Raw genomic sequence first — 13093 nt, 5'->3', positions numbered from 1 at the left:
CAAGAGGTGAAATATTTCACCGGTGTAAGAGCACCGCGACTACGGGCGTTGCAGCTATTTGTGCGAAATGTACTTACCACAACGCTGTGCCGTCTTGGTAATCTACTTTCTTATTCTTCATTAGCTTCATGCCACAATTTGTTGTTGTTGCAACGCTGTTTGTTCCTGCAATGCTAATAAGCCATGCAAATCGCTCTTTCATAATTCAAGTTCTGCTTAAGAGTTTCGTGCAACGTATTTCCATTTTCTAATTATGTATAAAATATATATAGATAACTGTATATCTGTAAGTTTGCGTTCATTTGCACCTTAATGAATTTTTAATATTGCCAACTACCGCAAATTGTATGCCACTGCACACAGAGCAAACAGCTTCTTGGGCTACAACACGCTGCAATGAGTGTTGCAAGTTCAAATAGTCGTCGTGGAGCGTAGCGGAAAATTCATTAAATCGATTAAATATCTGCTACTGCAACTTTTGGGTATAATTTTCATGTTTTTTCCATCACTTTTTCATGAGAAAGCAACTACAACAAATTCATATAGATATGCGTCTAAAGAGAAAACCACCGGACAGCACAGGCTGAGCAAACGTCACGCAAACGCATTAAATTTGCGCAGACAGAGATAATATTTTCATTATAATAATTCAAAGAAAATTATTGTTTTTTTTGCATGGCAAGCTTATTATGTCTAACTGTACTTGTACAATGATGAGGCTGAAAAGCTGAAGAGGTTTTGAGAGCAAAATATGCTATTACATAATTTATATTACTAGCCAGTAGTTTACATATTATTTTGGTGACACTTTTTAGTGCGATTTCGGAATTAAAAAAACTCAAATGCTTATAAATAGATTCCACATACACTTTTCTTAGGTAATAAAAACCATTTTGTGCGAAAAGTTGCTAAAATATATATACAAAAACGTTAATTCAGTAATTTTTAAATTTTATCAAAACGTTCCACATGAGTTCCACAAATTGAAATTGGTTTCTGGCAAGTTATTTCAGTTTCTTACACCTACTTACATTTTTCTGGCAAGTTGTGGTTTGTGGAACGTATGTACAATTACGGAAAATATGATTAGTAACGGATCTCTCTCTGCAATTTTCACTTCGTATGTTTTACTAACAATCAATATAAATTTAATTATATTTTTCTTCGAGTACTTACAGCGTTTTCTTGGCTAGCCATAAGAAATTTCGCATAAAATTGCATTAGTTAGTTAAACGGTAGTTTACTTTTTATGTAAGCAGTTTTTCTAGGTTCCACAAACCGAAATTTTTCATGAGAAAATATTTGATAAGTATTCTCATGCTTTATTTAGTTATGGTACTATTCCTTATTTACTACATTTTGTATTGCTCTTTAAATTAGGCTATAGAAGAGCAGTAATTTCATATACCACAAATGTAAATCCACAATAAATTCTTTAATTATGCAAAACACAGATTATTATTAAAATATATTTCTTGTAGAATTCAGTTTTTGTTTTTTATTTTTCAAAAATTCATTTAACTCTCTTACGTTCCACATTCCCCTAGCAATATAATGTATAAAAATATATTTCTACAGAGTGTTTTGATTGAGTCTAAATTTTTCATATTACTTATAGCGCAAAATATTTACATTCCACATACTTTCCACACTTTTTACAGAAACTTAATACCAAATTATCATTTAAAAGTCTAACAGAAGCTTATAAAGCAATAATTTTCATTAATATCTACCATTTCCATTATGTGCTACATAAGTTCCACAACGTTTAATTAGTCTGCTATTGGAATATTTTGTAAAAACAAAATGCCCAACAGTAATCAATTATATTTCTCTCACTTTCCGATACTAACTAGCTTTATATGTGCGCTTACAAACACACTAAATACTTTACGAGCATTACTTACACGGCGGTCTCCACGTTGTCAAGACATTTGATACCCCAATTAAGTGTGCAAGAAATGCCGCAAAGAACTCGAAATAATTATTATTAAGTACTACATGTGCCACAACTTGGTATGAAATAAAAACTACTAACACTTGTAGTTGAAAATGTTGTGGTAAGTAAGAGTGGACCAAAAAAAAAGTACATTAACAAACTTATGCCACAAACTTGGCAACACACTTAATACACACAACTACATATGTGAGAAAGTATGGAGTCTATATATTTGTGGGTAGGGTAATGCGGGTAGTTGTGTGTCTGTTCGGGTGTGCCTAATTGCAAAAGCACTCAGCAAAGTGAGTAGAGAGTTGAGGAAGAAATACCGTAACAACAGCAACTACAGCAACTACGAGGAAAAACGTCTGAATAAAAAAAGGAATGTAATGTTGCAAATACTTGTGCATTACACCAACAAATGTACTTACATATGTGCTACGACTGCATAGGTGGCGGCGAAACATACCACCACAGGCACACATACACTTATAGATATGTACGTAAAGATTTGCTCGTAACTACAAGTAAATATTATTAACGATGAAATGGCATTAGAGTACCAACGAAAAAGCACTAAATTGGTGACTGCCTCGCAATGCACACCCACCCGCGTGCTTGTGTAATTGTGAGGAAGAAAATGTAAATGTTCTTGCGTTCCCCTGCCAATAAACGGCGGCGGCGATGGCAACCAGTTTGTGGTGTGTAAATTTTTGCCATTTTTTTTGTTTGTGTTTACGCATTTCTTATTCGTTACGCAAATTTCACTGGCATGCACTTAATTAGAAAAGTTTGTGTATGTGATGGTAAAAGGTGGGTGCCATATACACCTATACCTAAGGGATAATGGTAGGTAGTAGATAAGAAAAGGAAAAGGTAGAATTTGCAAAACACAAAATCATATACTTGGAATTAAGTGGTTACTTTACTTATATGTTAAGGTTAGAGGCAATAAATTAGCAAAAATCAATAATAAAGTGCAATGTGGAACGTGGAACTTGTTTACAAATATTTTATGTCAAAATTATGACAACATTCAGATAATAGCTTTAACTGTATACAAAAAAAAAATATTTTTTGAACTGAAAAAATTTGTGGAACTTAAATTATATATGTATATTTTATATATTCTTTAATAGCATTATTTTAACAGCAATATTATCAAACATATTTTCAAAAGTAATTTTTAAGTAAGTATATAAAAATAAGTAATCTGAACCGTTGTAATTCATAGTAGTTGCTTGTGGAACGTAACTTAAATGTTAAAAAAAAAATTAAATTCAGTCGTTTGTTTCCAAATTTAGCGTAAACAATACATACAATACGTAAATACAGCTAAAACAAATTAAATTTCTGTGGAACGTAAGTTGTCAATGGATTTTTCTCATATTACATATAAAAGAAAATTAACTAGAATGTTAATAACAGAATTAAATTAATTGATGGTAATTAAAAATGTGGAACGTATGTGGAACTTTTTATTTTTTATATATTTTTTTTTGTTGTAATTGTCTTAAATGAAACATTAACACAAATCTGTTATTTGGAATTAATTTTTGGTAGTATTCTCGTTCCGAATCTATAAAAAATGTTAGCTTCACAATATTACATACTTAATTTCCCTATATATGTACTTCCAAACTGTAGCAATTATATCAACTCATTTCATTTTTACAAACTCCACGTAACCTCTTTTCCTTAAGTAAGGTCTTATAAGCTGGCAATAAAGTTAATTAGACGACACGACCCATGTGCCACTTGTCCCACGCGTTCATTTCATTCTCGGATGTCAGCTCGTCATCGTTTTGCCAGCGCTTGGCTGCACTGATTGCACAACAAGAAAACGAGAAAAAATGCAAGGCATCGCAAGTAGTGACTACTTTTGCTTTGCATCTTGCACTACAAGGACTCAGCGCTAACGGTTATTGTGGCTGGTTGCCACTGCTATGCTGTTGCCGTTCTCAACATCTCTCGCTTGCTGTAGCTCTGTGTAGTAAAACATTTCCTTTTCTTTTCTTGCAACAATATGTTGCCACCTTTTTGTGCTTGGTGGTGCACAATTTTTTTTTTTGTTGCACTGCTGCAATTGCCGCTTCGTTGCGTAAGTTGTGTGGAATGCAATTATCTGCATGCACACGCAATTCGCTTGAAATGAGATTGAAGGTGCAGCAAAGTGATTGGATTGTGTCAACCATTTGGTAACTGACTAGTGAGTGTCGGAAATAAGCGTAGAATATAAAATAGCTGTAATCTTTTTTTGCTCGGATCAAATAATTGTTATGGGTAATTAAATAAATTGCTGAACATAGAAATAACTGATAGGATTACGTATGTCTATTTGTGGTATAAATGTGAAATATTTTTAATGAACGCTTCAAAAAAGAGTTAAAATGTGAAATCCTTTTATGTGGAACGTATGTGGATCCTAACTTTAAATGTACGAAATTAGCAAAACGTTATAATATACATACATAACCTGGTTTTATTAGTATATTTATAAGTTAATGGAAATTCTAGTATTGCTTCGTGTGGAACATGTCTGTAAAATCAGTTTTGTATAAGTCATTGATATAAATTAAGAAAAGTTTTACAATATTTTGACAGCATAATGATTATAATATCATTAAGTTGTTTCCATTTAATAAGAAGTAACAAAGTTCGTTGTGGAACGTGGAACTTGTTTACAAATATTTATGCGAAGTTTATGACAACATTTAGGCAATAGTTTTAACTGAATATTAAAAAATTAATTTTCTTGTATGGGTAAAAATTATGGAACTTAAATTACATATGCTTTAATAGTATTATTTTAACTGTGGAACCTAAATGTATAGGTAATTTGAGTGGCTCAGTGTTCCGTGGACAGCGTAGATTTTAAAATTTTTTTCAATATGGTGAATTATACCACATTTGAAGACACAGTGGAATGTGGAACGTATGTGGATTGTAAAAATCTAAGTACGCCTACTTTATTATTATACCAATTTTTTTTATAATATTCAAAATACTTGTGGAATGCATGTGGATTGTAGTAAATATAACGGTATATTTTTCAACTCCATTCAAAATTTTTCTTTTCCTAAACAAATATTTTTTTCAATCAATTAGCTATACCTCTAATTAGCATACCATTTTACTCGGACAGCGATATAAAATACCACAAAGTGTACACCACCTAGGACATTATTGATGCTTCCTATATTTAGTACTGTTGCAAAAATAATTTACAAAGAAATATGCTTCCTTTCAACGGACTTGCCTATTTTCCTGCTTCCTTTTGAACATCAATTAAGTGCTTCCTTATGTGCATAATTGAATCATGCCAAGTCTCCGGTGCCTCATTTACACTCAAACAAGCTGTGGCAAGAATATCAATACTTGCCAAAAACAAAGAAAACTACACGAACAAACTAGCTTGTGAATGTGAGCGAGAGTACACTGAACAGCAATAAACACATGAACTCTTACAAATAAATTAACCATTCTGAACATACGCAGTCATTGTGGTGATGATATGAAATGGGAATTTGCACAGACGAACAGATGGGCAGATGGGCAGATGGGCAGCAATGGCGTCATTTGGAGTCCTGCGAGACCTGTCTTGGTTACTTTCAATTTACTGGCTCGCTTGCCACACCTGCTGTTGACACTTGGCGACCTCGTCGCACCAAATCACAGTCATGACACGGACACACCGACACACATACTTATATACTTACAAATATATATAAAAAATATATATATATAGGAGAGTACAGTTCATTTTATTTCTGTGGAGAATTGTACATTTGCCAATTATCAGGTAGTAAGTAGCAGTAAGTAGCCTCAACGCAATTGTATGGACATTTAGTCGGTTGGTTGGTTACGTATACGCCGTGTCAGCCAACAATTTCAGAGCAAAGAGTGAAAAAATAAATAAATATCTATGTATTTTCGTATTTATATTTAGTTACGCCATCCAATTGGCACTGATGCAAGCGATTGCTTGCGCAATTGGACAGCTGAAGATAGTTGTAACGGTCGCATGTTAGAAGTAAATTTATATGACTGACTGACTTGGCAAACAATGTTGCCAACACTATTAAATGTGGCAACACATTCAACATGATAAAATGTGCTTTTAGCATGGACACAGAAACACAATCACACACACATACACGCTCTCTTTACGAAAATTGCTCGCCATTTAGTTTGGTTCACTTGAAAAGCATATACTTACTGCCACTTATAATAAATATGAACTGATTGTGTGTACAAAAAATACAAGTTTTTGAGGTAGAAAAGATGATAAAGTGTTTAATTGAATGTTGGCTGAAATGAGAGTTTTGTAAAAGGATTTGCAATTGGTAGTGCAATTATTTAGGTGGTGCATTGAAAAATTAGTACGTTTGTTAATTTCTTTATGGTCATTAGAGTGTGGAACTTAATTTCCCATGCACAAAGCAATACATTTGTCGAAAAATTATAGGCAATTTTTTCAAAAAATAAAGCCACGATTTTAGCTCATTAAAAAATTTTTGATACCGAAGCAAAATTTTAAATTTCTGGGATTATAAATTTCTGTGCTAGAATTAAAAAAAAAAAATGTTCAAACAATACATTTTACTGGTTTCTCATTTTTATTAGAGAAGACTAGAAAAATATGACATACACGGCACCCCTACATATAAAGGATTTTTCAATAGACACGATACAAAAGCAAACCGATAGGGACAACAAACGACGCCATATTATTGCTCGCTCTTTTGACATTTCTTTTCAGTAAGGTTAACCATTTTATCATGAAACGATGTACGATCTAACAATGAGTCGTAATTATTACAATTTACTACCGAAATTCGGAGTCAGTGGCCTCAACCTTAAGAGCGCTACGTCCATTTTATGGTCGTCATAATCGTTATTTCAGATCAACAATTGAGCGTCTAATGGGACAATTTGAATCCACAGGCACCGTACAAAATGTTCCCGTGCCAGTGAGACAAAGAACTGTCTGTAGTGTCGAGAATATTGTTGTCGCTAGCGCATCAATTCAGGAAGACCCAAATAAGTTTCTCACACGACGTTCTCAAGCATTGGGCATCTCTGTGACATCGTTGTGGCGATCTACATCCTTACAAGATCAAATTGACACAAGAACTGAAGCCGCTTGACCAGCAGTATCGTCGTATGTTCGTGAATTGGGCTGAGCAGCATAAATCAACTTCAGCGACGATGCTCATTTCTGACTGAATGGCTTCGTCAATATGCAAAATATTCGTTATTGGTCAGAGAGCAATCCACACGCATTCCATGAATCACCATTAAACCCCGAAAAAATTATGGATTGGTGTGGTTTTGCCGTACTTCTTCTGTGATGATTAAGACCGGCACGTTACTGTGAATGGGAATCGCTACCGCACAGTGATAACCGAATTGGATGATATGGACTTGGACAATATGTGGTTCTCCAACATGAAGGCGCCACAAGCCACACAGCGAATGTCACAAACGATTTATTGAAAACGTAGTTTGGTGAACGTGTTATCTCAAGAAATGGCCTAGTCAATTGGCCGCCTCGGTTGTATGATTTGACGCCGTTAGACTATTTTCTGTGGAGACACGTCAATTCTATGGTCTATGCCAACAAGTCAGCGATGATTGATGAACTTCGTACGAATATGGAGCGTGAAATTGCAGCAGTACCGGCCGATTTATGCTTGAAAACCTTCTAAAATTGGGTTTCAAAATTATATGAAGTGACTTACTGTAGATTTAACAGAGATCTTAGCCATCTTTAAGTATTCTTCTTCTTCTTGACTGGCGTAGACACCGCTTACGCGGTTATAGCCGAGTCCAAAACAGCGCGCCACGCATCTCTCCTTCTGGCAGTTTGGCGCCAATTGGTTATTCCAAGCGAAGCCAGGTCCCTCTCCACCTGGTCCTTCCATCGGAGTGGAGGTCTCCCTCTTCCTCGGCTTCCACCAGCGGGTACTGCATCGAATACTTTCAGAGCTGGAGCACCTTCATCCATTCGAACAACATGTCCTAGCCAGCGTAGCCGCTGTTTTTTTATTCGCTGGACTATGTCTATGTCGTCGAATAACACATACAGCTCATCGTTCCATCGTCTGCGGTATTCGCCGTTGCCAATTCTTAAGGGACCATAAATCTTCCGCAAAACCTTTCTCTCGAAAACTCCTAGTGCCGTCTCATCGGATGTTGACATCGTCCACGCTTCTGCACCGTAAAGTAGGACGGGAATGATGAGAGACTTGTAGGGTTTGGTTTTTGTTCGTCGAGAGAGGACTTTACTTTTCAATTGCCTACTTAGTCCATAGTAGCACCCGTTGGCAAGAGTGATTCTGCGTTGGATTTCCAGGCTGACATTGTTATTGCTGTTAATGCTGGTTCCCAGGTAGACGAAATTATCTACAACTTCAAAGTTATGACTGTCAACAGTGACGTGGGAGCCAAGACGCGAATGAGCTGACTGTTTGTTTGACGACAGGAGATATTTCGTCTTGTCCTCGTTCACCACCAGACCCATACGTTTCGCTTCCTTATCCAGTCTGGAGAAAGCAGAACTAACGGCGCGGGTGTTGTTTCCGATATCCGATATTGATATCGATATCATCGGCGTACGCCAGTAGCTGTACACTCTTATAGAAGATTGTACCTTCCCTGTTTAGCTCTGCAGCTCGTATTTTTTTCTCCAGCATCAAGTTAAAGAAGTCGCACGAGAGTGAGTCACCTTTCTGAAACCTCGTCTGGTATCGAACGGCTCGGAGAGGTCCTTCCCGATCCTGACGCAGCTTTTGGTGTTGCTCAACGTCAGCTTACACAGCCGTATTAGTTTTGCGGGAATACCAAATTCAGACATCGCGGCATAAAGGCAGCTCCTTTTCGTGCTGTCGAAAGCAGCTTTAAAGTCGACAAAGAGATGGTGTGTGTCGATCCTATTTTCACGGGTCTTCTCCAAAATTTGGCGCATGGTGAATATCTGGTCCGTTGTTGATTTTCCAGGTCTAAAGCCACACTGATAAGGTCCAATCAGTTTGTTGACGGTGGGCTTTAGTCTTTCACACAATACGCTCGACAGAACCTTATACGCGATGTTGAGGAGGCTTATCCCACGGTAATTGGCGCAAATTGTGGGGTCTCCCTTTTTGTGTATTGGGCAGAGTACACTGAGATTCCAATCGTCAGGCATGCTTTCTTCCGACCATATTCTGCAAAGAAGCTGATGCAAGCACCTTATCAGCTCTTCGCCGCCGCATTTGAATAGCTCGGCCGGTAATCCATCGGCACCCGCCGCCTTATCTTTAAGTATTCGTATAAAGCTAAAATAAGTAAATATTATTTAACTTAAAGTGGAAATGTGAAAATGCTTATAAGGTTACAATGAACCTTAAAATTGCACCAGCAACATTTTCACCACCCTAAAAAATACTGAGGCAGTGAAAACTATGAACTAGACGAGATCTTCTGTGAATTTATACGTTTATACGGGTTTATCTCGCACTTGGCCTAATTTTTTGAAGTTTTCTACACGTCTAGCACTATTCTTCAATTTATTGGCTCGCTTGTGCAGAAAAAATAGCATACTTTCGTGCGCATACATCTTTGCTATATCCACAAACTCATAAAAATTCTGCAATAACCAAACTTTTGCGCTGTGGCAAATTTTAATTCATTATTTTAGACACTAAACTTGAAATGAGACTGGGCGCGAGAGAAGCAGGCTGCTTCTAACAATGAGAAAATATGCTAAGCTCTTGTTTGAGTGTAGACACATACATACATGCATACATATATGGATGCTTAAGAAGGTGTATGGAAGTAAGCCGCACTTTAATTATGCTACCTCGACGACTATGAGGTGACGTTAGTTACTGTATATGCTTTTTATAAATAATTTATCTACATATATTTATATATATATGTGTGTGTGTGAGTGCATCCACTCTCTTGAGCGTCTGCGTGCCGTTGCATAAGCATTGTCATGCCCTTTCTAGACGACGTTCCAGCAAAGCTACGCTGCTTTTGCGAAAATTAAAAAGGCCGCTTGGCAAAATGTGGCAAGTGTACTTTGCATTGCATATTTGCAGGCGCAGCGCACTCAGTCATCAACACAGCGACAGTTATTATGCATATTCGCGGGAGAGCTCACGCACAGGTATGTAGATGTGTGTGTGTGTTCTCGCATAGTAAATTTTACAATAAATTCTTAATGCAAATACCGGCTGCTTGTTAGCGTTGCATAAACGTGTGAATGTGTGGGTGTGTGTGAGTGTTTGTGGAGTAATGCATAATGCAATGTGAGTTAGCACACATACATATAAAGATTATTGTTGTAGACCACTCCACTATTGTATGCGCAACTTCCATGTTGTAGGTCGCCACCTTATTGTTGTTATGTTTTCTTTCTGTTGCAACCTGCTTGGCAACGGTTCGCCGTCGATGACGTTGCCACACTGCGCTGCACTCACATAATTTACAATAAATTTTTCAAAACCGGTACACACCGGTGCGCGACTTCATTGCCGGTATGCGGCATGCAACGCCAACTTGCAATATGTGGCATGAAGTATATGTGGTAAGTAAGTGGAGTTGGTTGGTGTCTTTTGCAGTGAGTGGCGCGCTGACGAAGTGACAAACTTTGATGCTTGGCTACAGTGGCAGGTTGCTGATATAACGGAACACACATATACAAGCAACAGCGTAGAATTGCAAATGTGTCTGTCGGTCTCTCTGTCTGCCAGTCAGCCTCTTTGGCCGCTTGCCATTGTGAATGGCACTGATTATGTGTGCAACGCCGCACAGATTATGTGTGTGGCATTTCCTGTTGCTGCCACAACACAACAGCAACTTGCATCATTATTACTGCATAGCTTCTGGCTGTTGTTGTTGTTGTTTGTCGCTATGTATTGTATGTACTTGTGGTTGCGCACTTCACATTGCCGCTGTACCGTTATTTGTTTCGCTTGGTCGGTTTTAGTGTTGCATGCAACAAGACAATAAGTATGTTATCTCCAAAGTGCTTGTGCTATAGTCAATGATGCCATCAGTTGCTGCTGTTGCTGTTGTTGTTTGGTTATTGTTGTTCGGTGGTTTTGTTAGTGTATGCTCGGTAGTTGTTGTTTTGCTGGAGCCGCTGTTGTTATACGCAGATTTTTCACGTATTCAAGGCGTGGCGTTGACGGTGATTGTTGTTGTGGGCAACAGCATAACATAACTTGTTGTTGTTGGGTTGAAAGTTGCGGTGCGTTTTTTGTACATATCTCGCAAACCAATAGAGCTATATAAACCAAACTTTCTGCAGACGTTTCAGAGTTTTTTACACAATGGAAAATGGGCGTGGCGTCGCCCACTTATGGGTCAAAAACCATATCTCAGGAACTACTCAACCGATTTCAATGAAACTTGGTTTGTAATAGTTTCCTTACCTCCCAATAATATGTTGTGAAATTGGCCAAAAAGCTTCACAACCACGCCTACTTCCTATATACCAGAACTTTGAAGACAATCTGAATCGTTTACTTTACAATATATAAAGTAAGCACTAGTGAAGATATCGGTGCAAAACTTTGCACTAATACTATGTTAATAGTGTGGCAGCCCCATTCTAAAAATCGGACCACTGGTTTTTAATGCCCCATATATCGAACACGAGGACCTCGGTGCTTCTAACCTAATATTATGGTTTCCAACTTTCAATGGACTTTATACAATATATATGACGAATATGTGGGTCAAATTGTGTATTATATAATATAAATAAAGTTAAATAAATAAATTGCGAGAGTATAAAATGTTCGGTTACACCCGAACTTAACCCTTCCTTACTTGTTTTTATTATACTTTTAATTGTTGTTGTTGTAAAGTAATTTTTATTTTTGTGTTGTTGTAATTTAATTTTTTTGTTGATTATATGCATACTCTTTTCAGACAGCTATTCTTGTTGTTGTTGTGTTTACAGTTGTTTTTGAAAATGTTGTTATTGTTGTTGTTGTAATGCTGACAGCTTTCTCAACACAATTGCATTTGCAATTAGTGTAGATTTTTCGCAGTTCCCTATGTTCTTCTTCTACTGTGACAGCGGACGAAGTTTTGTTGTCTTCTAAACTCTCCACATTTTTTTATACTCTCGCAACAAAGTTGCTAAAGAGAGTAGAATAGTTTTGTCCACATAAGGGTTGTTTGTAAGTCCTAAAACTGAACTTAGATATAGGGTTATATATATCAAAATGATCAGGGTGAAGAGTGGAGTTCAAACCCGTCTGTCCGTCTGTCCGTCCTTGAAAGCTGTAACTTGAGTAAAAATTGAGATATCTTAATGAAACTTGGAACCTTGTTCCTTGGCACCATAAGAAGATTAATTTCGAAAATGGGCGCAATCGGACCACTGCCACGCCCACAAATAACCAAAAACACATAAAGAGCTATAACTAAGCCATAAATTACGCTATGAACTTAAGATTTGGTACAAACGATTGTTCTAAGGAGGGGCATATTCGGATGTCATTTTTTTGGGAAAGTGGTCGTGGCCCCGCCCCCTACTAAGTTTTTGTACATAAGTCGTAAACTACTAAAGCTATATCAACGAAATTTTCAGGAGTCGTTTTTTCAGGCATTTCCTTATATAGTCCAAAAATGGAGAAAATTGGATTATAACCACGCCCACCTCCCATACAAAGGTTACGTTGAAAATTACTAAAAATGCTTTAATACAGTAATGGAAAACACCAGAAGAAGGCACACTGCATTCAAAATAGTATCAAAAAATGGGTGTCGCTCCGCCCACTTTTGGGTCAAACCTCGAAACTACTCGACCAATTTCAATGAAAGTCGGTTTGTAATATTTTCCTTGCATCCCAATTATATGTTGTGAAAATAGGCCGGTTCAGAACCACGCCTACTTTCCATATACCAGTACTTTGAAATGGATCTGAACAATATATAAAGTAAGTACTAGCGAAGATATCGGAACAGAACTTTGCACAAATACTACATTTATAGTGTGGCATCGCCCTTCTAAAAATCGTCGTAATCGGACCATAAAATTTCAAGGCCCCGTGTATCGAACATGAGGACCTCATGGCTTCTAATTCTTTTTTACCGAAAATATAGGTAAGTCTCTCAGATATTTTGAAGAAATTCGGAAGGAAGATCTTT

The sequence above is a fragment of the Zeugodacus cucurbitae genome, chromosome 3 (assembly GCF_028554725.1).
Source record: "Zeugodacus cucurbitae isolate PBARC_wt_2022May chromosome 3, idZeuCucr1.2, whole genome shotgun sequence".
NCBI lineage: Eukaryota > Metazoa > Arthropoda > Insecta > Diptera > Tephritidae > Zeugodacus > Zeugodacus cucurbitae.
This window is presented reverse-complemented; position numbering follows the sequence as displayed.